This window comes from Centropristis striata, chromosome 5 (assembly GCF_030273125.1).
Source record: "Centropristis striata isolate RG_2023a ecotype Rhode Island chromosome 5, C.striata_1.0, whole genome shotgun sequence".
Classification (NCBI taxonomy): domain Eukaryota; kingdom Metazoa; phylum Chordata; class Actinopteri; order Perciformes; family Serranidae; genus Centropristis; species Centropristis striata.
This window is the reverse complement of record NC_081521.1, coordinates 36,825,833-36,852,059: the sequence shown is the minus strand read 5'-3', so window position 1 is coordinate 36,852,059 and position 26,227 is coordinate 36,825,833. Positions and strand designations below refer to the sequence as shown.

The window sequence follows — 26,227 nt, the reverse complement described above, 5'->3', positions numbered from 1 at the left end:
GGGGACTGAACGAACAAAATAACAACTTAAAAGTCAACTTCTCTGTTAAATTCCTCCTCACACATCCATTTTTCTTGAGGAGCGTGGGGAGTCACAGAGCATTGAATGAGAGATCTTATATTATTCATCTATGCCCCCTGCTTTGCGTGTCATTGCTATACCCTCTTGCTCTTCCCTCACTACTTTCCTCTGACAGTGTAATTGACAGACCTCAGCAGTTAAGACCTCCAACAGCTCTTTCTTCATTTGGAGACACTTTGTCGGTTTTAATCAGGGTTTTAATTGGCAGGCTGGCAGTGGGTGAGTGGCACCAGGGGCTGGGGCGTAGAGGCGACACTGACTTTCCCAAGATACCATTTTCCCCCCACGTCTCTCTCTCTCTCTGTCTTTTTTTTCCTTTCTGTCCTTAGTTTTTTTCTCTCTTTCATCTGTCCCTCTCCCACCCCTCTTTGTACCACCTGCTGTTTACTCATAGGTCCTGAAATATTAAGTCATAAATCAATATGTTTATCCTTCTTCTCTGTTTTTCATTTTATATCTTTGTGCTATCTGTTAACTCACAGAAACACTCACACACACTGTTACACATGGATTAAAAAAGTGTGCTGATGGCATTTCTGATATACCAAACATGGAATAATCCCAACCATAACACTTTGCATTCTCTTTATCGTGAGCTGTGAGCGTGTGTGTGTGTGTGTGTGTGTGTGTGTGTGTGTGTGTGTGAACAGCGGCTGGGAGTCCTGTGGGCTCCTCTGTATTGTGTTTGAACTGGGCTGCTTTGTGTGGCTGATTTGAGTCCTATATGGCAGCAAGTACGATGGGCCAGTATGTGCCGTGCTCCTGCCAGTGTTTCTGAATCTAGGACACCAGGACTCTTGTCTGTGATTCTCCCTCCTGCTGAGGTGTTAGTAATGCCAGGGGACAAGCTAGAGCAGATTGAGAAAGAGCGAAAAATAGGTGGTGGGAGGTAGAGGGAGATAGAGAGAAGTATAGATAGGCCGAAGAAAGAGAATATGTCCCAGAATTCTTTGTCGGAATCCTTTGTTGACAGCCGAAGCCCCGCTTTTGAACCTGGCACAGCAAAGCCTTGAATTGTCAGGCATTCTGATGACATGACAGTTATTGTCAGTTTTGCCTGCGCTGAAGCATGCCTCTCTGCTAGTTTAGCTGTATCTTGCTGTGTATACACTTTGTGTATTTGTGCATCTGTGTCGAAGCACAAGCAGTGGCTGAAAAAAAAAGCCTCCCTATAATCAACAAGCATCCTGTGTATTTGCCAGGCCAATTAAGAGTCATTCATTTGCTAATGAAGGCCCTGTCGAGGTCTAAACTGCTCCTAGGGGCATGCAGACATGCAGTCAGCACACACGCAGCCCTCAGCAAAGCTCAGCGCCACCAACATAGTCATCAGTCTGTGCCCGCTGCTGTGCGCGCGTCTCGCATTGCCCACTCAGCACATCTCACCAGCAGCCCCTAAACACTAAAAAGTATAATTGAATTCATTATTTCCTGTTTTATGACTTGTTCCGCTGTGGTTTTAATTTGTCCTGTAAAAGATGAGGCAGGCAGGCAGTTCTTCTGCCTTGAATTCCCTCCAGTTCCCCTCTCCCAGGCTCCCTTGTTCTTCTACCAAGCTTGGGATTTTATGAGGCGGGGGTCTCCTGTGTCGTGGGAGCCGTCTCTACCGCTAATCAACTCCTCAAGGTTGCTACCTCTGTGCCATGCACAAAATGCTGCCAAATCGTGCGCCTAGCTACCTCTTTAATGGGCTAACTGCTTGACCTTCACGATGACTCCATTCTAACTCTGCTCTGAAGAGATGGCCATCTGTGTATTGATTTAGTCATGAGAATATAATCTGAAAACATTTCTGTCAATATTTCCTCCCTGCCTTGAGCTTCCTGGGGAGAGATGATGTTCAGCACAAGTGCAAGGTTATCAACGGCATCTTTGTCTTTATTGGAGACATAGTGTATTTTTTTGTGATAAGAGGCCTTTATTTTAGTCTTTCTTAGACACAGACTTGGCAGACACGTTGTGCAGTCAGTGCCTCGAGGCGCTTCACTTTGGCCCCAATGACTGAAGATGACTACTCTGCTGCCAGCAACGGCTGCCTTACCTGTTCGCCTGACTCTAGAGACTTTGTACATTTTTTTCCTCCCTCCCACCATCTCTTTCTACCTCATTTTCTTGTGTCAATACATCAGTTCATTCATCATTTATTCCTTTGCAGTGAGCTCAAGGTGGGTTGGAGATGGCCTTTGTGGGAGGGCTGAACCCTCGAACTCTGACCGCAGCAGATTCAAAGCAGTGCTGGCAGAACTAAGCACACCACATAACACTATTATCAAAGAACAGAAAAGAGCTCTGTGCTAACATTTTCTGCAACCTTGACAACTCAATGACTGTCAGCAAATATAACTTTGTTTGACCTTGAGTTTGAATACAATCTTAGGTTACTTGTCCTCCATTGTCATGTTTGAAGCATGAATGTGTGGTACAGCTGTAGTTAACGTGGTTTTTTTTTTTGTTTTGCTTTTCACAATCGTCACAAATTTTCCAAGCTTTGTTTGACTGTAGCCACAGTTTGCTTCTATCATGGGGGTGGACTCTGGTACCAAGCTCTCCACAGGCGCATTGACTCTTATGGAGCAAATGTGGTTTATGTTTTAACATTGGTGGGATGTAACAGTTTAATTTCATGGTGTCAACATAGAATTGGAATCAGTTCATAAAGCATTATGGCACATATACAGAGAGGAACAGCGCTATAAATCGGCAGAGTGCACTTCTGGCTCAGATGGAGTCAGATCTATTGTGCATTTTTAGTACATATGTGTTAAGTGGTTGGGGTGAGCGTCAGCAATGACGATAATGATGATAACAGGCAATGTACCATGTATTCATCTGTTTGTTTTAAGAACTCAATTTGGCAGAAGCGCCCGATGAGACATTTTGAAATGTATGAGAAATATGGCATGAGCGAAGAACAAGAAAAGATCCTGTATCTTATGCAATTTGGGAATGTAGGCCACCTGGTTGGTATGGGGGTAAATGTAGGTCTTCCTTTGTTCCTGCTGTGTGTGGGTCGAGCTCTGATGATGTCATGTGCAGTTGTTTCTATAGCAGGATCCACCGTGGGCGGCTGGGCCTGGCACAGAGGTGGGATTTGGTAAGTGCCGTGATTTCTCTGAGATTCAGCAAAGCCCTAAATACAGGCTGAGATAAGCAAGGTGACACAAATCTAGAGATAGAGAGACATTCAGGGAAGAAAGAATGTGGGCTATTGCTGTGCCAACAGTAAGCACCTCATTGCATCACTGAGTAAATACGATAGTGGTGTTTATAGTTTTTAAATTAGATCTGCACTTGGTGACAATGCGTTATACTTTCAAATGTGGGGTTAATGCATTGTGTGACATGTAAGCACTGTCAGCACCTGCCTTTAGGTCCTTAGTAATGTTGGACAGACTGTATTAAAAGACAGTAGAATGAAAAAAAATAAGACAAGCGGTATGTAATGTGCATTTGAGCAGCTTAGGGAGGAGGGAGGTGTTTTGAACACATGCCTGGCACGTACGACTCAGCCGAGCAAAAGAGCTTTGTATCCTCCTCACCAGGGGAAATAAAGAGAAGGTGAGACAAAAAAACTTTTCCATTGCTCCAGGCTACTGTTACCTGGCAGCCGCCAAGGAATTTAAAATATCATTCTGCAGCTGCATATATTCTAGATCTCTGTGAGAGACACACAGAAATGCTGTCTCTCCCACACACACACACACACACACACACACACATACATAGGCACACATACAGGCAACATGTCAAACCTTCAGGAACACACTACAGAGAGCAGAGAGGAGGAGACTCCTACCAGGCCTCAGGCAGCAAGAGGTGGTGGCTTTTGTTTTGGACGTTGTTTCTGTCTATGTCTAAAAAAAAATGATGATGTTAGTTTCTCACTGTCACCGAGGCTGCCGCTTTGACTCCCAGCCATTTGCATAGGCAGCGTTATTCCACCAGGAAATATGGGGCAGTTTTAAGAAAACTCCACTTTGGAGGGGCGGGCGGAGGAAAGGCGGGTGGAGGAGAGTAAGTGATAGTGATGGACGGTGTGATATAAATAGAAGTGGTGATGGCAGGATAATGCATGGCTCTTTCTGCCGGGCCGAGGTTCAGGCCTGTCAGAGAGACGAGGAAGAAGGGAGGAGGGGAGGGAGAGAGAGAGGAAGGGGGAGAACAGGGGAAAAGAGGTCTGGGTGTCTTTTCCAGGTCACCGTGGGCTCCTAGAGGGGCAGGAAGAACCCTTGATTAATTATGATCATTATTATCATCATCTTGGCCGGGAGCATTAATCACAGCCATGTCAGAGCGAGGACCGGACAGGAGGTGGGGGGACAGTGGGACGGGGAGCAGGCCATATAGTGGACATGAAATTGTTGGCATGTTAGACACACCCCTATCCCAGCGCCCCTAGCATGTGTCAGCGATCAACATCCATATGTCCACTGTCAGCCCGGCATCTATCAAGAGTAGGCCTGTTGTCAATCCGGTCAGCTCCCACTGCTCCGAAACAAACTGACTAAACGCAGGGTGATCAATGATGGCTCTTTACTTGAACTACATGCCAATAAAGCCAGCCAAGTATGAATTGACTGCAGCTAACTTGACAGCCAGTCGGCTATCCGGGAGAAAACATTGTTTGTCAGGACATCCGTCTTTAAACTGTAATGAGCGGTTATGACAAGTTGTGTTAGCGTCTCAAATCAGTGTGAGGTTCAGGAACTGTCCTCACAAATCATTTTCAAATACTTACACAAGCTTAGATACTCCTCTAAAGACACTTACCTCTGTATCAATCATTTTTAACTAAAGGCCATAAACAGATTTATACACTGTGGGAATCCTTGAAGTAAACTGTGTCAGTCCGATGTGGTTTGGCCATCTCCTGTTTCAAGTTTCAGTTAGATCAGGGTTTACTTGTTTGTATATTTTAGTTTTAAACACCTAATACCCCCTTGGACACACTTTTATTTTGTATTTTTTGTGTTTGTATTTGTGAAAGTATTTTTTGTGGATAGATTTGGGGATTTTTTTTTTTTTAAAACCCTCCTGTGGACAGGAGGATTAGCCTTTTTACTGTGCATCTTTTTTGTGCATAAGTTTATTTTACACATTTTTATGCAACATTAATGTCCTTAGCAAATAAAAGAAAAGAAACATTTAACACTATTGTATATGTTATTAAATATGCATAAATATGTTGCGTAGTATCTCAAACTTCCTTGGCACTTTAATATGTTTTGTCTGTCCCTTTGTATGAATGTTTTGCAAAGTACTGGGCTACAGTATATAAAAGTTAGAACCTAATGAAAAATATTATGATGTAAAAAAGCAATTTACTTACATTTCGCCTTTCCATCATCTTTCCCTTTTTTGCTTTTTACTCTCAATTTTCTTCACCTGACTTTTTTCCCGGCGTCTATTTTTCACCTTCATGTCTCCCACATCCTCTCTGTGTGTTACACATAATGAGGGACAGCTCCACGCAGCCATGACAACCATGAGCTAGGATGTGTTCGTTGCCAGCCAGCCGGCATGCTGGGCACTCCACTCTGTCGTGACGTCTCTCTGACTTTTATGAATACATGTACACAGCTCAGAGCGGCGGTGGATTTGTCTTTATAAGTCTGGGTGACACGTCCGCAGCGGCCCCACTTCATTTATTCCACTTGCGTAGATTAAGGCTGGCATTACAAGTAAGGTCACACCATGCATCAATGTTACCTCGACACCACCGCGCTGCTGAGCGTGCTCAGGCGTTGCCATTACTCCACCCCAGCTTCTCCACAGGAAATTTCCATCAATTTCTTGTTTTTGCATCTTCCTCTTTCCCCAATTTCGCTTATCCTCAACCCCTCTCATTCTTCCCCGTCACTGTGTGTTGCTGTGAGGCTAGGACAGGTGTAAACACTGCTCCAGGAACGACTCTGAGCCTCACACTGTGTCAGAACAGGTGCGCTTCTGGACAGGAGGTGTGAGGCAGGTGTTAGATGAAGCCTCGGCTCACGAGTGTAACTGTCAAAATGTCTGTGTTCCCCCTTCTGTGATGACATGTTAATCCCTAACACTTGGTCTCCACTGGGAGTTTCTACACTAGTCAGACTGATAATAAACAGAAAGTCAAGGAACATCCTTTACTGACACCTCAAAACTAATTAGATTTTTAGCTACTCCATCCTAACATGCACCCAAAGCCCTCTTCTGGAGCCTTTTAATTTCTTTCTGTCATATTTACTGCCTCCGTCAAAACCCTTAATGCTGCTATACCTGCATGATAATACTGCATGTTAAGTAGGTTACTTCAAGCTAAAAACGCATCCCTGCTTACGTTTCTCATGAGAGGAGAAGTTTGACTTTGTGAATGCAGCTTGGTAGTGGTTGGTGGGCTGAGGTCCTCTTAACCTTAACCCGGCCTCTTTTAGCACAGGGACTCAGGGACAGCATCAGGGACGGTCATTTGTCCTTGCAGGTCTGGGTCCTTGTGAGGCAGAGAAGAGCTCTTAGCTGTGTTGGTATTTATATCAGCATGCTCCTTGTCCGTCCACGACTTTACACAGGCTCCCTCAGCCTCTTAAGTAGGGAATATCTCCTTGAAAAATAAACTTGACAAAGGAGAGTGTGACAGTATTCAGGGCTACTCTGTTTTCGACACTGCCTTGGCTGTGGGTGAAATATAAAAGTCTATGGAAAAAAAGTTGTTTGAAGTAGCGTGGCAGTTTGATGTTTATTTTTTTCTGTTTACTATATCTGGTGTTGATTTGTGGTTAGATTTTCTGGCATACTGTATGTATGTCAGCCGCTAGTGTCTCAGTCGTCTGCCTGTTGTCTTGTACGAGTCTCCATCACAAGCCTGAGGTTGTATTTTTTTTCACAGGCTGTTGGGAGGATTTATTCGTCTTTTACTACATCACTGAAACAGACTCGTAACTCATGAATGAACTCCATTCCACTCCAATGCCCTGGCGTGCTGCGCTTCAAGCTCCATCCTTAGCATCTTATAGCCGTCAATCAGGCTAATCTGCTCCCTCTCACGTAGCCGCAAAAGGCTTTGGCTTTTCACATTGACATCAAAGAATGGCAGGCCTGCCTTCTAACTGCGCTACCCAGCACTGAGCTGTCCGAACAACATCTGCTCTATCTAACTCCGACCCCGAATAAGGGTCAGAAACAATCCGACTGTTGTTTCAAGAGCAGGAATTCAAAAGCAGATCGAACATTTAAGAAAAAAGGCTAAATATGATTTCCGCAATTTAGTTTTCACGTTGGTGGCGGTGTTTTATAAACAAAAACGGATATGTTGTGATCATTGTTCGATAAAATAGATCTTACACAGCACTTCCATTTTAGCGTGGTTCAAAATATTTTTTCATTATTATGGTTGAGTTGGTTTTGAATGCTCACAAAGAATGATTGCTTCATATTTTACAGGCTCTATTGATTGTGTTGTCACCAGGCATTTTCTTTTGGTAGTCACTCAGGTGATAACATTTCTCCGTTGCCAGCCTTTTGTGTTTTGACGGTGGGAGTCTATAGGAAGTAAGGGCCATCACTGTCACCCCGGCGAATCTAAAAATGACACATGGATGACTGCATCATGTAAAGGTGACATTTGAAGTGACATAGACATGTTACATTACCAATGCAATGTTTGCAGCATTGAGGTGACCTCCTCTGCTCTCATCCCAGCTTTTATCCTGCCTGCCTCACCTTTGCCAAACGCCAGAGCTGTTTGTCATGGATGATTTGGTAATAAAATGAGAAAGGTGTTGAGTCAGCGACAGAAGTCTCCGTTCCACCTGGCCCTCTGTCATCCCTTTCCCCTTTCACACACACACACACCCTCGTGCATGGACACACTCACGCATGCAAGTGCACTCGCACAAACTCTCTCTGAAAATCGTATTCACAAGCTTGCAGTCTGTCTTTCGCACACATAATCACATACAGGCAACGCGCACAGTGCAAAGGTGTACAGCTATCGTAAGCGCACCACACACACACACACACACAAACACACACACTGCACTGCATGCTTTCTTACCCTCTCCTTCTCCCTTCCTTCTTCTTTTTCCTAACCTACCTGATACCAGATGTTTCATCTTCCCCTCGCGTTAAGTTGGCCCCAAAGACACTTTGTGGTGCTGATTACAGCATTCATAAATTTGCTGTTAAACACTTTTATACGCCCAAGTTATGGCATGCTACATGCTATGCATCATACTGGTGTCTCTCCAGAATGTAGAAATATTAAAATATTGATACCAAAAGTCACAGTGCAGTATAACACTCTGCATTTATCATAACTCACTTGATTTGGTTAGGTCAAATGACTCAGCAAGCCAAATAATTGGTCTAATGAAGTGAAAAAAGAAGTCTGTCAGAGTTCTTTTACTGTACCAGATACACATTAGTTCACCCCACTGTAGCTGCCATTACTGACTGACTGAGAGGAGAGTATAGTAATGGAGAACACGAGCTTGATGGACTCTTGGGAACTTCAGCTGACACGAAAGGGCTGCTCAACGGTGTTCTGCCAACTTGGATACTTATAGCAGTGAAATTTCATTGCGCATGAATAGTTTGAGTGATACAGTTACTGCACTATGCATGAATGTATGGAGTGCAGACATCATGTGCTGCTACCTAGATGACAGGCTTTCACCGATTTAAAACTGAAATAAAAGGTACTTCTGAATGATATGCTATTACTGTTAATCTTGTGTTATTCAAGAACAGATTTTTTTGTTTAATGGTGGGGGTTGATGCAAAGTGGTGAACTTACAATGTTTTGGCTTCAGTTGTGCAGCAGAATATAGAGTACCTTATGATAATCCATGGCACCAATGTAGTGGTTGAGGATCATACATTATGCAGACTTTATGATATAAAACACTATAGTAGGACACTCTGTGGACCTCTGTACCTCACACATCCCTCATGGGCACACACACATGCAAAATCACACTTATTATCATAACTCATATCACACTTACTCTACCATCCTGCTGTCTCATCTAAGGAGTGCTCATTTTATCCAAGTGCACAGAGCAAGTAAACAAGAGTTACCAAGCAGCAGCTCCTCAGATGAATATTGTATACACCTAGTCTGGCTAAGTGTTGTTGTTTATGTCAGGGACAGTGTTTATGGTGCTTGGTGGGCCTCTTAGTGCAGTTAAGTTTCTACAGCATCCCACTATGGCCATCAATTTCAGTACAAGATCGTCTAGGTTTGTGTTTTTTCTCCCCTCTCCCCTCCTGCTCTCTTCTTCTCCTCCCTTCTTCCGCGCTCGGCTGGTGTTGCCTGCCTTCTCCCTCGTCTCCTCTTGCCCATCTCACCTTCCTTCCTTCCAGATGGCGCATTTCACAACCTGCTAGGCACGATCAATCAAGCCCAGATGCAGACTGGGCTATTAAGGTCAGTAATGATCGGCCTTTGAGCGTTATGGGCCCGGCTCCTGTTGTAAAGCCATGCATCAAACTCTGTTCCAGCACTCAGCTCGCCTGCCCTTAACAAGCCAGCTTAAAATATCGGCCGGAGGATACAAAATGAAAAGGGTACAACCTTATCTCTCCAAAGACAGGCCGCTGTAGCCCCAAGGTGTAATAAAACTACAGAACTTGGCCGTCGCCTGGAGTCATCTCTTTTATAAGCAATATCTTTCAAAGATCAGCTAAGCGGTGGGCTGTGGGTGCTGGGTTGAGAGATGTAATGCATCACACCATATTCCCCTGCAGAGGAAAAACCTCTGCTCACTATTCAAGCCTTTTCACGGGAGCCAGGTTCTTCCATCCTTACCTCATACCCCACATGGGATTTAGATTTAATTGTATGAGAAGCCCAGAGTTTGAGCGGGGATTTGACAAGGTCCTGAACCCTGCCCCCAGAGGGTGACCTGACCGGGTACACATGCGTGAAGAGGAGCTGATCCAAATCACACACTAGGGAGAGAGACACCTAGAGGTCCTGAAGGACAGCTGCTCCTTCAGTCTGGGGCTGGGTCATCAGGTCCTCATCTACCAGTTGCTTTAAATCCTCTTTATTGAGTTGCCTTCCCATCAACCTTGTATTTACACCTGAAAAAAAGCCAAATTCGATGAGTTTCAATCCAAGTAATGATTTGATTTGGATCCATGGATTGCCAAGCAAAAACAGCAGAAACAACTGCAGCCAGGGGAAAAGGAGGGTCGTGGGAAATGTGTGCTCATTGGATGATGGATGCTCACAGGAGGGAGCACCTGTTATTCATTTGGTCATCCTGTCCCTGTTCCATATCTCCAATCCAAGCAACAACATTTACTAATATAGTTTTGTTGCAAAGAGACTTGATGCGCTCAGAGGAGATAATAAATCATACCTGGGTTATGCTGAAGGCTGCAGCGGCTGTCCATAATTTTTCTATGATATACATTGTATATTTAGATGTCAGACAGGGCTGTTATTGTATGAGGTCTCCTCAGTGGCCGCACAAATTGCACTGACCACTATCTCATAATACCCATGAAAAGTAGCAGATGCAATAGCCACTTAGAGGTAATGCTAAAACGGAGCTTAATTAATGCATGAATAGAAGCAGACAGGTCATTCAGAAAGAGAGATGTGGCTTTTACCTGGTGTTCATCATCGACTGTTTAACATAAAAGCAGAGCCAGGCTCCTCCCTTTGCCTGGATGTTTGGATTGTACAGTAGCTGTTTACTTATTCCATCCATCTGTCTGTACAGGTAATTACAGTTTTTGAGCCTTGTTTAGAATGGAATTTCATTTCCCTTTCAGCTTTGCATAACCCATTTTCACAGAAACTGGAACAAAAACAAAGACCGGCTCAGACTCTTTGACTGTGCCAATGAAAATCTGCTTTTTGTTCAGAGCAAAGGATGGGCCTTATAAAGAGCCATAATATTCTGGACTAAAGCAACTGTCACCCCAGCCTGGCGCTGTGTGTTATGATTACTCTTTGTATGTGAGAGCACTGCATGTGTTGCCAGCATGTGTGGAACATGATGTCTTCCTGTGTATCTGTGGATAGGGGGTCTGTGTGTCCTGTGGTTGGCTGATGATGCCACGCAGTCCCTGTCCCTGGTTGGCCAGTGGCCTTGATGTCACCCCAACCACGGCGCACTCACCAGCAGCCTGGGAGTCCAGGTCAGCCCAGCCAGTCAGTCTGGAACCTTTGCACAGGCCCATAAAACACAGAAGCACAGAGCAGAAAATTGAAAGCATCACGGAGGTGCCATGCCTGTGCTGGGGAGGAAGATAAAAGTCTTTGGCCAGGGTTGGAAGCATCTTAGCTGGAGATGCATGCTGGGGGCTGTAGGATTTAATAACCTAAGACCAGGGGTTGTGGGGCTGCAAGCACACAGTGGCAGAGCACAGTAATAGTTTACAGTTGTATGACAGTAAACTGCAAACCCCTATGATTAATAATATAGCTGTAAGGCATGACATGGTAGTGGTGTCCTCTGTATCTGTTTTACTATTCTATGTATTATAGATAGACTTGCCGAACTGTGTCTTGTCATTCACTGTCTTCAATATGAGACTAGTTGTCATGTTATGGCCTGTCATGAGCCTGTCTCCCAGGATCAAATAATGCTTGCCCAGAGAGACACGCGGTGTTTGTAGCGCTGTGTGTGTGACATTTGGATGAAGTCATCACAGCTCCTGTTTGATCACCACAGCCCCTTTGTGGACGTCACTGTGACTAAAGCTGTCATGGAGGCAGAGGCAACATGATTTATCCTTAGAGCCACTCCTCCCTGCCACCTTTGGCATTCTGTTATAACATCACGAGGCAATAAGCTGATGGATTTTCTCCAGTTTGGTCCAAGCACAAGCCCTGTTCCTCTTCCTTCCTTGCAAACGATTCTCTTCCACGCTGTGCTGTCCACCACTCTCACATGCCACATACCTCAGTCTCACCAGTGCCTGTTATTCTTCCATTTTTAACTGCTTGTACTCGTAAAGCCGCTGTGGGTTTTATCAGCGGAATAAAAGCTGAATGTTAGCCTTAGTGCACCGGGCCATTCCTTCAACTCACAGCCTGACAAATGAGTTGTGACCTTGAGTAATATTTGCCCATTATACAGAAGGCACCAGAGCAGATATTAAAAATAGCCCTCGTTTCACAAGCCGTGGTGAAAGAGGTGGTGGAGGTTGGCTGTTATCAGAGGCGTGTGTAGGTGTATACAATATGCATATACAAATGTGTTGTTCCTTCCTTCTTTCTAGGAAATAAGCTGTATTTTTAATGGCCATGAGTTGAGATAAAGATCAAAGGCATGGATTGTATTCAGGCTCAATAAATTGCTTCACTGTAGGTATTAGTAAGTACTAAAGCACTATAAATGACTTTTATTTTTTCCAACATAATATTTATTCATGCTTTGAATTATACACAGCTGCTTTGTCAGGAAATGTAAAAAGAACAAAACAATATAAACACTTAAAAAATAAATAAAAAGAAATATATAAAAAAAAATATAAATAAAGGCATTACCTGCAGCCAGGAGTCTAAATGAATTAAATGAAACTACCTTTAAAGAACAAGATGTTTTTACCAATTTCAAAATAAAATCAGTACAGGACCATATCACATCGGTAATCATAAAGAGTTGCCTATCATGGTTTAGTGGTTTGAGCCAAGACAAAGACATTTTTTGCCACCAATAAAAGGAAATATAACAAGTAAGCCTTTCCTTTTTCCCATAGCACCGTCAGGAACTGCTCATAATACAATTCAGTGGGTCTAGTGGTAAATCAGTGTTCAAGTATTTCTGTATGAATCCCTGCCCACTACTCCAGACTGTCTAAAAATATGTGTGCAAGATCTCCAGCTCAATATAAAATACTTTCAAATGTTATTGTAGTTTTAGTTGATAAAGAACTAGTATTAGTAAGTGAATATTTTATCAAAGTTTAATTAATTATAGAGGGATTTAAGTAATTTGACTTTTCTCTTTAGTAAACTCAGGGTAAAAACTTAAAAGTCTTAAATCTAAAGTAAGATTAGGATTCAGGGTTATTTTCTAAGACTTCATAAAGCTTCCTCCAGACAAGACATTCTGTTAAAGTGTTTTTTTCTGAGGCTGAGTAGTATACCTAATGATAAGTAGTTATCTTAATTTGTAAAATTAGTGGAGTGCCACTTTAATTAATTCTGTCAAATACTGCTGTTATCTGAAATCTCTACTGTCACCATTAAAATCCAGACCCATAATATGAACGTCTTTCACACTATTATTTGCATTTATTAGCTAAATATGTGCTGCAATTCCCAGTTTTGTATACAAAGTAGCAGTTTGTGCAGTTATTGTGTTGTATTTTCATTGTGGAAACATTGTTGTTGCACACTACATTTTGTGTGCTAGTTTTTCCTGACTAAATGAACACTGGCAGGAAGGTCTGGCAGTAGGCTTGATCCAGCTTGGACTTACCCACAGCAACTCTGGATCCAGCTCCAAGCTTATTCTGAGAGCCTGTGACAGTATTACGTTGTCCAAAACCCTTATGCATCCCCCTATCCTTTCCTCCTGTCCTCCCACTCTGTCCCCTCTGCCCTTCAGCCCACAGAGGGCCGTTTAGCTTCCCATGGGCCAGAGCATGACCGCATGGCCACACTGCTGAAAGGCATGATGGGTAATAAGTGGAAATGGCAGTGATCCGGCTCACAGCTCCCGCTGCTCCTGCTCTCCCAGCTCACAAATGCCAGTGGATGAAGATGGATCCATCCCTGGTTTGACCCCAGTAAGGGTTCTTGCCGTCACACCCTGTCTGTCCCTCTCCTTATCTCTCACTCCTGTGCTCTCGTTCTGACCCCCAAACACCACCTTTTCTCTCTCTCCTACTCTCGCCCTGTAGCCTTACTTATCTCCCTCTTATCACGTATTCTCTCTTGGCCTCTTCTTTCACTTTTCCTTTGCAGTTCCACACACCACTGTCGCTCAGTCTCCTCCCTCCCATTTTCATCCCTATTATATTTTTTGGTCACTCCTTCCCTCATTTCCTGTGGGTTATTACCTGCTTTACCTTCGCTGCCCTCATTGTGGTTTCCCTCCCTCCATCTCCTGTTTTCTTTTACCAATGCAGGCACAGTTTCCTCTCACTTTCCATTTCCCTCACCCATGCTTTTTTTCTTTCCCTTTCTGTTACTTTTTTGTTACTTTTATTCTATAACCCTCCTCACCCTTCCCGCTCCCTGACCCACTCTCTCCCTCCCATCCTCCCCCCTCTCTCTCTCTCTGAACTGGGTGTGCAGGCAGCTCCTGAGTGGCAAGGTGACATTGTGTGTCATATCAGCATTCCACGGCAGTCCCCTTTCTCTCCAGAGAGTAATTATTTCTTTCAGAGTGAAAGGTTCAATTTGCTATAAAAGAACAAGAGCCTCAGGTATAGAGGGAGTGAGGGTGGGAGCGTGAGGAGGGGAAGGAAGGAGAATGGAAGTGATAGGGTGGCAGAGAGAGAGAGGTAGGGAGAGAGAAAAGTGGGGGAGAATGGGGACGAAGGCTGGGAGTGGAAAAGAATGAGAGGGTGGGACAGGGAGGCAATGATAGAGGGGAAGAGAAAAAATTGTGAGTGAGGGAGGACAAGCCAAAACGTTCCCTCTGTGTACTGGACACACTGTTCTCAGAGGAGAGTGTGTGTGTGTGTGTGTGTGTGTGTGTGTGTGTGTGTGTGTGTGTGTGTGTGTGTGTGTGTGTGTGTGTGTGTTAGTGAGGTGCTAGAGGTGACGTCATAGCCCTCTTGTCTCCCTCTGTGACCCAAGATTACGTCACCTTGCTGGGCCAGCGGAGCGTGGCACACACCACAGCCTGGCAGAGACACACAAGGCCAGAGAGCACAAGTAGTGTCCAGGAACAGAAACCGAGCAGCAGCAGAAAGCACTGACTGTAGATATTTCGGCCCTGCTGCTGCCTCCTGGACTTGAATATTTTTATTTCTCTGTGCTGGTATTTTCAGCCTTCCTCGTTTTTGAGCATTTGCACCGGAGTGCCCCTTAAGGATGTATTTAGGGGGTGTGGGTGCGGGCACTGAGGTATTTGTAGGTAAGCTGTCTCATTTCCATTTCCTGTATATTCCCTTTCCACTTCTCCACACCCCCCACGCGCTCTCAGCCGCTCCCTCTATCTCGCTCTGCCGGTGAATCCTGCTTCCCACCGTCACCTGCTGTAAATTGTTCCAGTCTCTCTGGTGCAGGAGTGTTTTTTCACCCCAGTGTCTTCCTGTTGGAGTGTCTCTCACCACTGGGATTAAGGAGCCTCTCCAGACAGGCTGAGGCGTTTATTTAAAGCAGCAGGCTTGTCACCAGGACTATTTTAAGTGGGAGCTTGAAAGCAATTGCTGCCGCGTTCCAGCACGATGTTGGCTATGAGTTATTATGCACTGCTTCAGTGGCGAGGAGCAGTGGAACCGAAAAAGGCTTACCCTGTTGCTTTCTGACTGGGGCCCATAGATGAATAGAAGAATGAAGGAATGGAGGATGGGTGAAGGAGACTTTACCACAAGTGTTGCCATTTGTTAGTCTTTGTAATATAGCCTTTAGCAGATTGCTATTATAATTTAATGACTGTTCCTTCCAGCCAGTATCTGTCAAGCCACTTGCCTTGGGGACAATAAGAGGCATTTAAAATTGTTTCACTGATCATTTAATTTCATGAATTTTTAAAATGAATTGCACTGATTGGTCATAAGTACCATGCCTCAGGCCAGTAACCTCCATATCATATCCAAAAAAGTCTCTGTAATATGTTCTATTCTGTTCATATTGAATATTGTCTCTTCTCCACCGGATGGAAAACACAGGCTTTCCTCTGAGGTGTGTACCCAGCTTTGCCTGCTGAATATTTGGAGTCAATCCCATCAACACAAGCAGCAGAGAATCTTTCTGGGCGAAAGAGCTGCTGGATGCAGCTGGGTTTTGCTCTGTTGACTGAAGCGATTTTAATGTTTTATTGATTTTTTGATTTATTTTTTTTTCTGCTCCAGCCTCCATATACACACTCTCACTCTATCTTCGTCATGAGGAACAGCCAAACGGGCAAACCCCCCTCCCCAGCAGGCTTCGGTCCCGGTCCCTGTGTATCCACATCCAAACCTGCCAAAACAAGGGTGCAGAACAAGAGCGCTAATGATGATAGTTGGAAGTGTGGTTTTGACTTGCCTCCAGTTTTAGTGATTAATAAATGGTTTTCCCCTACAGGTTTCTAAAACAGACCTACCTTGACCACTTGGCAGCTTTCTATCCCCTCTTCTGCGGGAAATCGAAAAGTGGAATTAACAAGACTAACAAAATAAAACAAAACAATAAACAGGAAAGATGGAATAACAGAGAGGAGACTTGAAAACGAATTGTCATACGCCTTCTCAGAGGGTTCTGTTCAAGTGAGAGGGAGAGAGAAAACAGGGGAGAGAAAAAGGGTAAAGCGTGGAGGGCAAGAACAAAAAGAGTGTTTACAAGGGAGCTAAAACAGTATCTTACGCCACTGGATGCAAGCTGCTGTTCTTCTCTCACAAGCATTAGAGCAAACCACACTGCTCCATCTCTCATACACGCATGCATCAACATCTCCAAGGTTGTATAAATCAAACCTCTCTTGCTACTGAACCAGCATATCCTGCCCACCACGAACAATTACCACCCCACCCCTTGCTCAGATAACAAAGCATCCTATCTTAATAAGCATCCCACCATGGGGAGCTAATGGTCTCGCCGCTCCTTTTAATTTTATTCATACCTAACTATGAGATATTAATAATGAATGCAGAGTAAACAACAGTTTAAGATGCCGGCCACGCCATTGTGGACTAATTGGCTCATTAAATGTAACATTAGGTGGGAGAGGGGCCCTTGATTGGGAGCTGTAGGCCCCAGTCAATGCTAACACTCAGAGATCATTGATCTTTACCCAGCCTGCACTGCTCTGATTAAAGAGCAATAAAGATGGGGCTGGTTCCCCTCGGCTCCATAATGCTGCCACGATTCCTTAAAAGCACCTCAGACACTTCCCAAACACAGACTGATATTTTCTCTGTCATGATCCTCCTGCCATGTGTGCCCGGGTGAAGCGCAGGGAACTACACGACCACACACACACGCAGCTGTGTCCAAGGCCCCCAGAGTAGCAGAGGTGCTAAATGGTCTGAGGAAGAGATCGATGAGAAAGGGACTGGCTGCGTCCATCAGATTCTAAGCACCCAGCATTTCACCTCACTGCCCAGGTCTTGACGTGACCTGCGTGCGTGATTGTGTGCGTTTCAGCCAGGCTCATGTTCCTGCAGGGGTCTCTAAAGTGCCTCTGGCCAGTGCTTTGGTTCCCCTTTAAAAATTCAAGAAGCCCAAAATAAATAGGGGAGTGATCCCAGAATTCTGCCCTACACCACTCTGCCAGGCATGGGGACCGTTGTAGATCGGTGCTGCTGAATTTGGATCTGGCAAATAGCCATCATTCTTCAGCGTGCAAGCTAATGCATTGCACACATGCACAGATGTTTATGGAGTGAGTGCTATAAACATTCATTGAGCTACCAGTGTGTGCTGGAAGAGGTCACATATTACAGTAAACAAAGCAGACATCCCCTCTGTGTTCATGACTCTTACACCTTTCCAGGGTGACCCAGTGGTGATGGGGATTAGGGGACAGAAGTGCTCCTAGCAGCCCAGTGGCATCTGGTCTGAGCAGGCTAGCAGCCCAGTTGACTGCCTCTCCTGACCAGCTATAGAGGGTAGTTTTATAGCAGCGCTCTGGCCTGGGCATTGACTCCAGGTCTAATAAACATCCAATATGTTATCCCACCCTCACACAACAAGCAGAGATGATACTCTGTAAAAACACAACAAGCCTTCAGATTGGCTTGCAATAAAAACCTTTTTACACACTATGTGAACCTGTAAAGGCCTTACATGGCATGGACAAACAGACTCGGACCAGTTGTATAGGGACTGAATGTGAGATAGACTGCTGTGAAAAAGATTACCACACCTCGCTGACATGTTAGTGACTGAGATACATTTCAAAACAGATACAAGTGAGCATTACTGCTGTACTGCTAAATCATATCATTATCAAGCTTATAATACAGGTGAGGGTCTTGTTTGTGTGCAGAGTAAAACCAAGTTTGCTCTCTGGTATGAAGTGAATTCACTCTCCTGCAACACAAGGTCAGTATGCTATTATGTTATACATAATGATTCATATAGGCCTTTCATTTTCCAGGTGGTAAAAAAAATGCTCTCAGTTGTGTAAATGCTGAAGGGCGGCCATATCTGGTTAAGGAAAAGACCTTGTTGTATGTCTCCTGTTATTCAGTCAGTGCTGAAATGTTTTGATTTACTGATCGTGGCATTTCACAGTGGGAAGGCCACATCTTTACATGCATCATGTTGATGTTTCTTTCAACTTGACTACACTGTAGGTATCTTTTTAAATGTAGGAAGTGGATTTGTCCTCAGGGATTGGATTGATATTATTTCCCTGTTGCCTTGGATGTTCGTTTTGATAAATATGCTAAAAGCCCAGCACTTGAAAATAAACATCTTTCCTTTTTTAAATGGCTAATCCCTTTGACTTGCCGCTGCCACGTCCATGTTCACACCCAACAGCCATTACAATGAGCTGAGTATGTGGAGCAGCATAGCAAGAAATCAAACCATGATAACGAGAGCCTCGAGCCTGGTTTAAGGCATGGGCTGATATCTTCCGTGCACAGCCCTCCTCCTTCCCATCTCTCTTCTGCACCCTCATCTGCCTCTCTTCCTGCTTGGAGCATGCCTGTGCTGCACCCTTCCTTTGCCCTCCACTGCCCCACCTTCCTGATCTCATCTGGAGACGGAGCAGGTGCTATGGAGAGATAGAGGATGGCTGAGAAAGGCATCTCCACCCCGGCTAATGAAGCCTGCTCCTTTCTCAGCTCACTATGCTGAAACAGTTTCTGTGCAGCAGCCAGGCTGAAGCAGATGAGAGCAGGAAACATCACAGGAGTCGAGGCGGACTGGAGATGGTCCCCTGCAGATGAGGAGGAGATTGTTTCGAGTGTATGCACTCCTATAACAAGGTGCTCGTCCTCATGTGTGCCTATGTATACACATACTGATGTAGATGTGAATATCTGTATGCTCTCTCTCAAAATTCGCATATCTCCCAACTCATCAACTTTCAGAGTTGCCAACACAGTCTCCTGTCACACACCCCTTACCCCTGCATATGTATATAAACATACAGACGTGGGCAGATTAAAGGAAAAACCTGAATAAAATAGCAGAAAACCTATCAAATTCAGATGCATCCATGCCCCAGGACTCACTGAATGGTTTCATTAGTATGAAAATTACGTGAATATAATGCAGCAGCCTTTACTGTCCCCAGATTTCAATCCAGTTCAACGCCTAAGGAAGACCACTTGTGGTGAAATGGTGAGAGTTAGACTTTGCAAGGAGCATTGAAGCTGTTCTGGAGGCTCTTAGGGCCTGATCCATGCCAGGACACTTCATGTTGGGTTTTCCTTTAATTTGTCACCTATCCATCAAGGTTAATGCAGGTTGTATCATGATAACTCTTTTCCCAAATTTGGATGACAACTTGCAAGCAATGTACAAGAAAAAAAAGTATTTAGAATGGCCAGATTTACCAGATGATGACAAGACCAAAGTTATCTGCATATACTGTCGATGTAAATTGAGTTACTGCTTGAGAACATCTAGTCTTCAACACCATTTGTTAGCCAAGAGCACAGCCGAGGCAGACAGTCTCGTTAGGCCCAAGATATCTAGCTTGCAGCACCGCCAGTTAACATTGTGGAAGACGAGGGTCCTTGTGACATAAACACCTCTATATTAGAGATACAAAACTTACATGAACACTAGACTATTGAACTTCACACAGCCTTCACAGTTACCTCGGAGTGACAGCACATTATTTTGATCCACAGTCCGAAATAGTAGTTTGTGGATTTAACTACAGCTTCTCTGAATACATGTGTAGCCCTCTAACTACTGTGTTGTAATTTTATTTCTAATAATTAACCTACATATATTTGCATAAAACAAGCATATTTATCCACTACCATTTTAACAAGAATATGAAATACTTGAAGGTATATTTTGAATCAATCTATAGCTGGAGTACTATTCACACTCTCTCTCTAACTCAGACACTAATGGACATGCAACATACACACTGTACCACACTGTACTGTGGAAAAGGCATTTTCCATTGACCTCTGTGTCGCCAGACTGTGATATTCAGCCAAGGTCAGCAGTCATCAGCGGGATGCCTGGGGAGGGAGAGGCAGTTGAAAAGTTCAAACAGCATGCACATAAACACACACAGTTGCACATACGCATGCACTTACATACACAAAGTACAGCAGGGAGGATAATGGGCTGTGCTCTGATTCAGGGATGCCACAGGTCACAGCAAGTGACTGTCAAAGAACACACACTGTGACTTACACTTAAGTGAGCAGCACGCACACACTAATAACATGAGAAAATCTAATATGGAATCTGATAGGATTTGCAGTTTTGCTGTAGAGTTCTGTGGGTCCATATTGAACTATATATACTGAAACTATGAAATGACTGTGCTTGCTGTGTGCATCAGATTTACAAGGCTGAGTTAAACTAACTTTGCATACTCCTCCTATATTGTGAACACACACATACAGATACACACATCCCCACATCGAATGAGAGACAAAAGGGGATGGTGGGATTAACGGATCAGTTCCCAATTTCCCCCAGCCGCCCAGAAGTAATCAGATCATCTTGCACCTGACGTGAGGCCTGAATTCCATTAGGCTTTATTAGCAGTAATTATCCCCTGCTTCCACCCCATGCTGTTCCCTCACTCCATATCCTCTATTTTTCCTCCGGATCCTGACATTGCCCTCTCCTTCCTCCACCCTCTTCACTCATGCCCCATTTTTGCCAGTTGTCCTCCACTCGCACCCTCACTGTGTGTTTCACCCCACCCCTAAATCAGCTGGTAGCTCATTCATTGTAATACTTCTGACTCTTTCTCTTTTTTGGCCATTGCCCACATGTAAACCCACATATTCCTGCTGAAGGTCACTCTGACAAACAGACACACAAATTCACACTTGCACACACAAATACACATTTTGCTTTTACTCTCCCTGGGTCTGAGGATGAAAAGGCCACTTCAGTTGCTCTCCAATAGCGCTGAGGGATGCATCAGACAATCGCCCCTCTTTTTCTTCTTTTAACACTTGTTTCTTTTTGCAGCGGGCCCAGAGATGAGATGGACAATTGTGTGCTCTTTCAAATAGTGTTTCTCACTCAAGCAGGAAGGAGCATGAGGACTACAGAAAAGGCAAAATCCTCCTGGGAGCAGCTTTTTACTCCCAGTTTGTGTTCATTTGTCCCCCCGCTCCCCTCGGCTGCCTTTGGGAGCGAGTCAGCACTTGTTTTATTGGCCGTTACTGTGTGTCAGGGAGCAAATCGGTTTTTACTCACAGGTGCGAGTGGAGGACAAGTGTGAGTGTTCCATTACTTTTTGTATCAGGTTGGAATTATCTGGATGCGAACGGGTTTGTCCATGTCTTTCTGTGTTGGCGTAGGAATGTGCGTGAATAAAGGGTGTGTGCGACAACTATGTTTTTATATTTACTTGTTTGTACAACGCGAAAATGAGTATATGTGTATATATGAGGTGTAGCAAAGTAGATGATGGAGCTGATTCCCTCTGTGCTGTTTATTATCACATTTTGTGTAATTATATAATTACTGCTAATCACCCACCTGAGGTGGCAGTGCTCTGCGGCAACACACTATTACAGAACAAACACAGCGACCTCAGCACATCTCACACTCATTAACACACTCCTCCCTCCCTCATTCTCTTTCCCGTTCTCCCTCTCTACGTATCTCTCTCTTGCTCCCATTCTCTATGCTCATTATCTCTTGTCTTTATTTACATGCATGAAAACACACATGCACGCACATGCTTTTGCGCACTCTCTAATGTAATGAGGATCCCAATCAACCGTAATGAGATGAATAGCATTTCAGCAGCAGATAGGGGAAATTTATAGAGAGAAAATCTTCCCAGCAGGTATGTTTCTGATGTGAAACGGAAACAAGAAGAAAGCATCTCCAAATCACATCTGATGTTCCATCCTTTCGACAGGCAGTTGAGAGAATGGGGTAATAGTGTAGCATTGCCATATCCTGCACATTAGTTAACTGAATGTGCCAGTTTCCAAATGAGAGAGAATCAGGGGGGGTGTGGTGAGAGCTATTCAGAGGCAAGAGACAAATCTCACATTTCAGACTCCATTTCAAAGAACATGAAATTCAATATACCACACCAATCTAGTGCACACTGTCATTGCTTATGCCAGTAATAGCAATCAGAGATATTGTATTCACTCCCCTCAGCCTCCCGGTGTCAATTTATGTTTATGTTTGCTAGTAAATATATTAAATGTCATTTAAGCCTTTTCAAGAAGTTGATTGTTTTGCTTTTGTTTTGTGCCGTCTGGTACTGGCTGTTTGTCATCCTGCAGATCTTGACACAGGCTTTTATTAATCTGCAAGCTGAATGGCAACTCTCACTAGCGCTCCCCAACGCCCCACTGTCATCTTCTTGTGTAAATCTCCCTACTAAATTAAATTTCCACTCTCAGCAAAGGGCACAAATTGAAAACACACATAGACAAATCTAGGTATTGTATTTACACCGGTCAGTTGAAAATTGAGTGACATTTGAGTCGTGCATTAGTGTGGAGACACCATCTGGACTGCAATAGCCAACCCCCTTTCCTCTCTTGTTTTTGAGCTATGTGAAAAGAATCCAGAAGTAGAGGAGGAGGAATTCTGTGGATGAGGAGATCATCCCCACACTGACAGACACAGAAACACACACACACACACACACACACACACACAGAAGCAAACTGTGTGCTGCAGTAGCTAGGCGCCCACTGAGAGGCATTATGCTAGCTGACAGTGCGACAGGATAGCACAGAGAGACCCCCAAACATCTCGCCCACATAATGAGACAGGGCAGGAGCATTGGGGCCTCTTGAGGAAGAGGGGGGTGTTTGGCGGTGGGAGGAGCCTTTGCAATATGTCAGTCCTTATGTAGCCCACAGAGGATGTGCTGGACCCCTTTGTCACCAAGTATATCTGAAGGATGGCAGCTGCAGACAGAGGCTGACATGCAGTGCTCAACTGGCTCATATCTGGCAGGCAGAATGAATTTATCACAAGGCAGAGACAGACAACACAGCCTAGCCATGTTCATCAGATGGAAAAGGAACTTTAATTTAGTCTATGTGCCTATAGTGTCTGTGTGTCTTTGTTTGTGTGTGTGTGTTGATAAGAGAGCATCTCTCAGCTCTCCCTGACAGATAACAACCTGCATTAGACTTAAAGAAGACTTGAGACATAGACTCTAGTTTGCACAGATTTTTTTCCCCATCTCCTCCCAGATTCCCCTTTACGAACTCTGTAGCACTGCAATTCTACCCACTCTAAAAATGCAGTCGCAGCACTTTACAGGCCTCACCGAAAGCCTATTACTGTACAGCACAACTAGTGCTGGAGGCCTGTTTGTAGGTACTGTATACACAGATGTATGGCCATCTTCATTCCCATCAAGTATCACTTAGGGATACACCTTTTTTAGTTAATGGGTTTTTAGCAATCGCTCTCAAACTGTGGCATCTTTAGAATAACGTTTACCTCCAGGATGAGACTGTCCATTACTGTCATCATCAGCTAGAGGAGGAATCATCTAAATCTCTGGCTGCAGTGTTCATCACGGGTCATGATTTCAGCAGCTGGGTAAATGTTAGTCAGAGTTTCTTCACCAAAGGCCAGACTCTGTGTCTCTCTCTCTGTCTTTCTCTGTCTCTTTCTGTGTCTATCTTTTCTCGTCTCTGTCTTCCTGACCTCTATATCTCGCTCCAGTGTCTGTGTCTGCTCCCTTTGGAAAAGCAAGGGGAGGTGTGCACACAGCGATGAGGGGGACTCCAGCCAATCTCATTTAGGCAGGGAGAGGGCAGAGAGCCACCAGGAACCTCCACCCGGTTACACCTGAGGGGCCCCTGCTATGGGAAGGAGGATATGCAGCTTTGCATGCAAATCTCTCCCGGGAGCCATCCGCCTGCCACCTTACACAGGGGCACAGAAACACTGGCGCCTGATTAACATGAAGGGTATTTGAACTCTGCTCTGCAAACATGTGTTAAAGACTGTGATTCTCTCTCTGTGTGTTGTATCCATCACATATGCTCGGGCGCCTGGGAACATAGAGATGACATTCCGTGACATTTCATGCGATCCATGTGTCATAAAGCTGACATAAAGGTTGACATACAGCTTACTTGACGATGGATTGGCTGTCATAAACATTGATGGCACTACATAACAAATGATGCGAAATTTTCATGGCACTGTCGTGACATTGAACAATGTCGTCCCTGCAATCGAACGCGGAGCTCATTTTCCAAGCGCTGACCTAAATCTTAGTAATGTCACTTCAACCAACATGTTATGATTGAATGACTCCGTGATCGTACGCTATTTGTCATAAGAAGTCATTATACGGCGCAAATATCATAATCAAACTGTTATTTGTGAAGCCGTTATCCGTGCATTGAGGAAATCAACACCTTTCAGTGTCTTTTGGATCCAATTCCCTTCCTTAACTTCTTACTTAGGTGTGTGTTGGCGCATGTGTGCACCTCCAGTGTTAGCCAGAGGCTTAGGGCGAGCCAAGGAGATTGGTTAGATTGGTCCCGTCCTCATCCTTATGCATGGCTAGGTCTCGTCTAGAACTCTTTTGTTTTTAATGATAACTGGTCTCATGCATTGTTTACTGATGACAGGTCTATTTTCCTCTGATTTATAGCACTGTGGCATTCAAGGAGATACTGTACTTATTACTTTAAATGCAGTATGCAAAAACAAATCAAAGAGACAGGCAGAAGGAGGGGGGAGGGAGAGGTGTGGACATAAATTAAGGGTCATTGTTCCCCTTCTGCTCCCAGACCGAGCAGCTGTTGAGGTCTAGACAGAGAGCTGAGAGCTGATCACCTTAGGAGGTCACCGCTGCTCTCAGCCCCCCTCACTTGGCTGCCAGGACTGGACAGTGGAGGTGTTGGCATTGTCAGATTACCCTGTCAACTACATCTTTATATTTAGTTTTGTGTATTTGGGCAAGTGGCCGGGCTTCCTCACTGGATCCCTAAATACACAGTCATGGGGGAACTCCCTCTGGTGGTTGAACACCAGTCTCACACACCTCACTGTGGTGATAAAACAGCCCTTTCATCTAACCCTAACACTTTCTTTTGCCAATTTTACTGGGCAGAAAACTGTGAAAGTGGTGTATTTGTTTTCGAACAACTCAAGTATTACGAAGGTATGGGAAGGTGATGGTGAAGAGTGAGGTAAAGAGGAAGTAAAGGGATGGAGAAGGAGGTGGGGTGTCATTGTTTTGACGGATTTAGTTACAGTAGCACGGAGATCAATTATTCAGCAGAGGCATGCATGGTCGCAGGATTAATGGCGCATGCAGCAGATAAATCAACCATCGGTCTCGAACCTCTATGGGAGTGGGGAAACAGTACAAGACAAACATAGAAAGACGTTTGACGTTGGCATTTTATATCCGTCCTTTACCATTAGTAACCTTGAGATTTCATGAGAAAATGGGGACGGAGAGCACATCACGCCACAAATAACCATCCAGATTTGGGGATATAATGTCAAAAAATGAGCACATTATATCATCTTGAATGCCGATTTTGCTCCGAAGGACAGAAGTATCTCTCTGTCCTCAGACTGTGGAAGGATATGAAAAAGGAGGGCTGTAGTTGCTGTTGAGAGATTGAAACGATGCTATATATTACAACCTCTGGAGACCTGTCGGCACTCCAACTTACTACCCCCACCACCACCACCGTCTCTGTGTCTGTGTCTGTCTCTCGCTCCCTCATTCTCACTTTGACTTTGCTCTGGGTCCTTCTCCCCTTTCTGCTTTACTGTTACATTTCTCATCACACCCCCTTTGTGTATTCATACAGTGCACCTATCCATGTTCCTGTCTGTCTGGCTGTACTTGTATTTGTATATGTGTGTGTGCATCTCTCTGCCTGATTGAATTTGCTACATTCAGACCCACTCCCCCCCTCCCTC

General features: G+C 44.5%; 1 protein-coding gene across 2 annotated transcripts in view; it reads left to right on the top strand.

Annotated features, from left to right (window-relative positions):
- The window catches only part of camta1a (calmodulin binding transcription activator 1a), a 301,590-nt gene that overhangs the window by 196,262 nt on the left and 79,101 nt on the right, over positions 1 to 26,227 (top strand). The window lies entirely within an intron of this gene.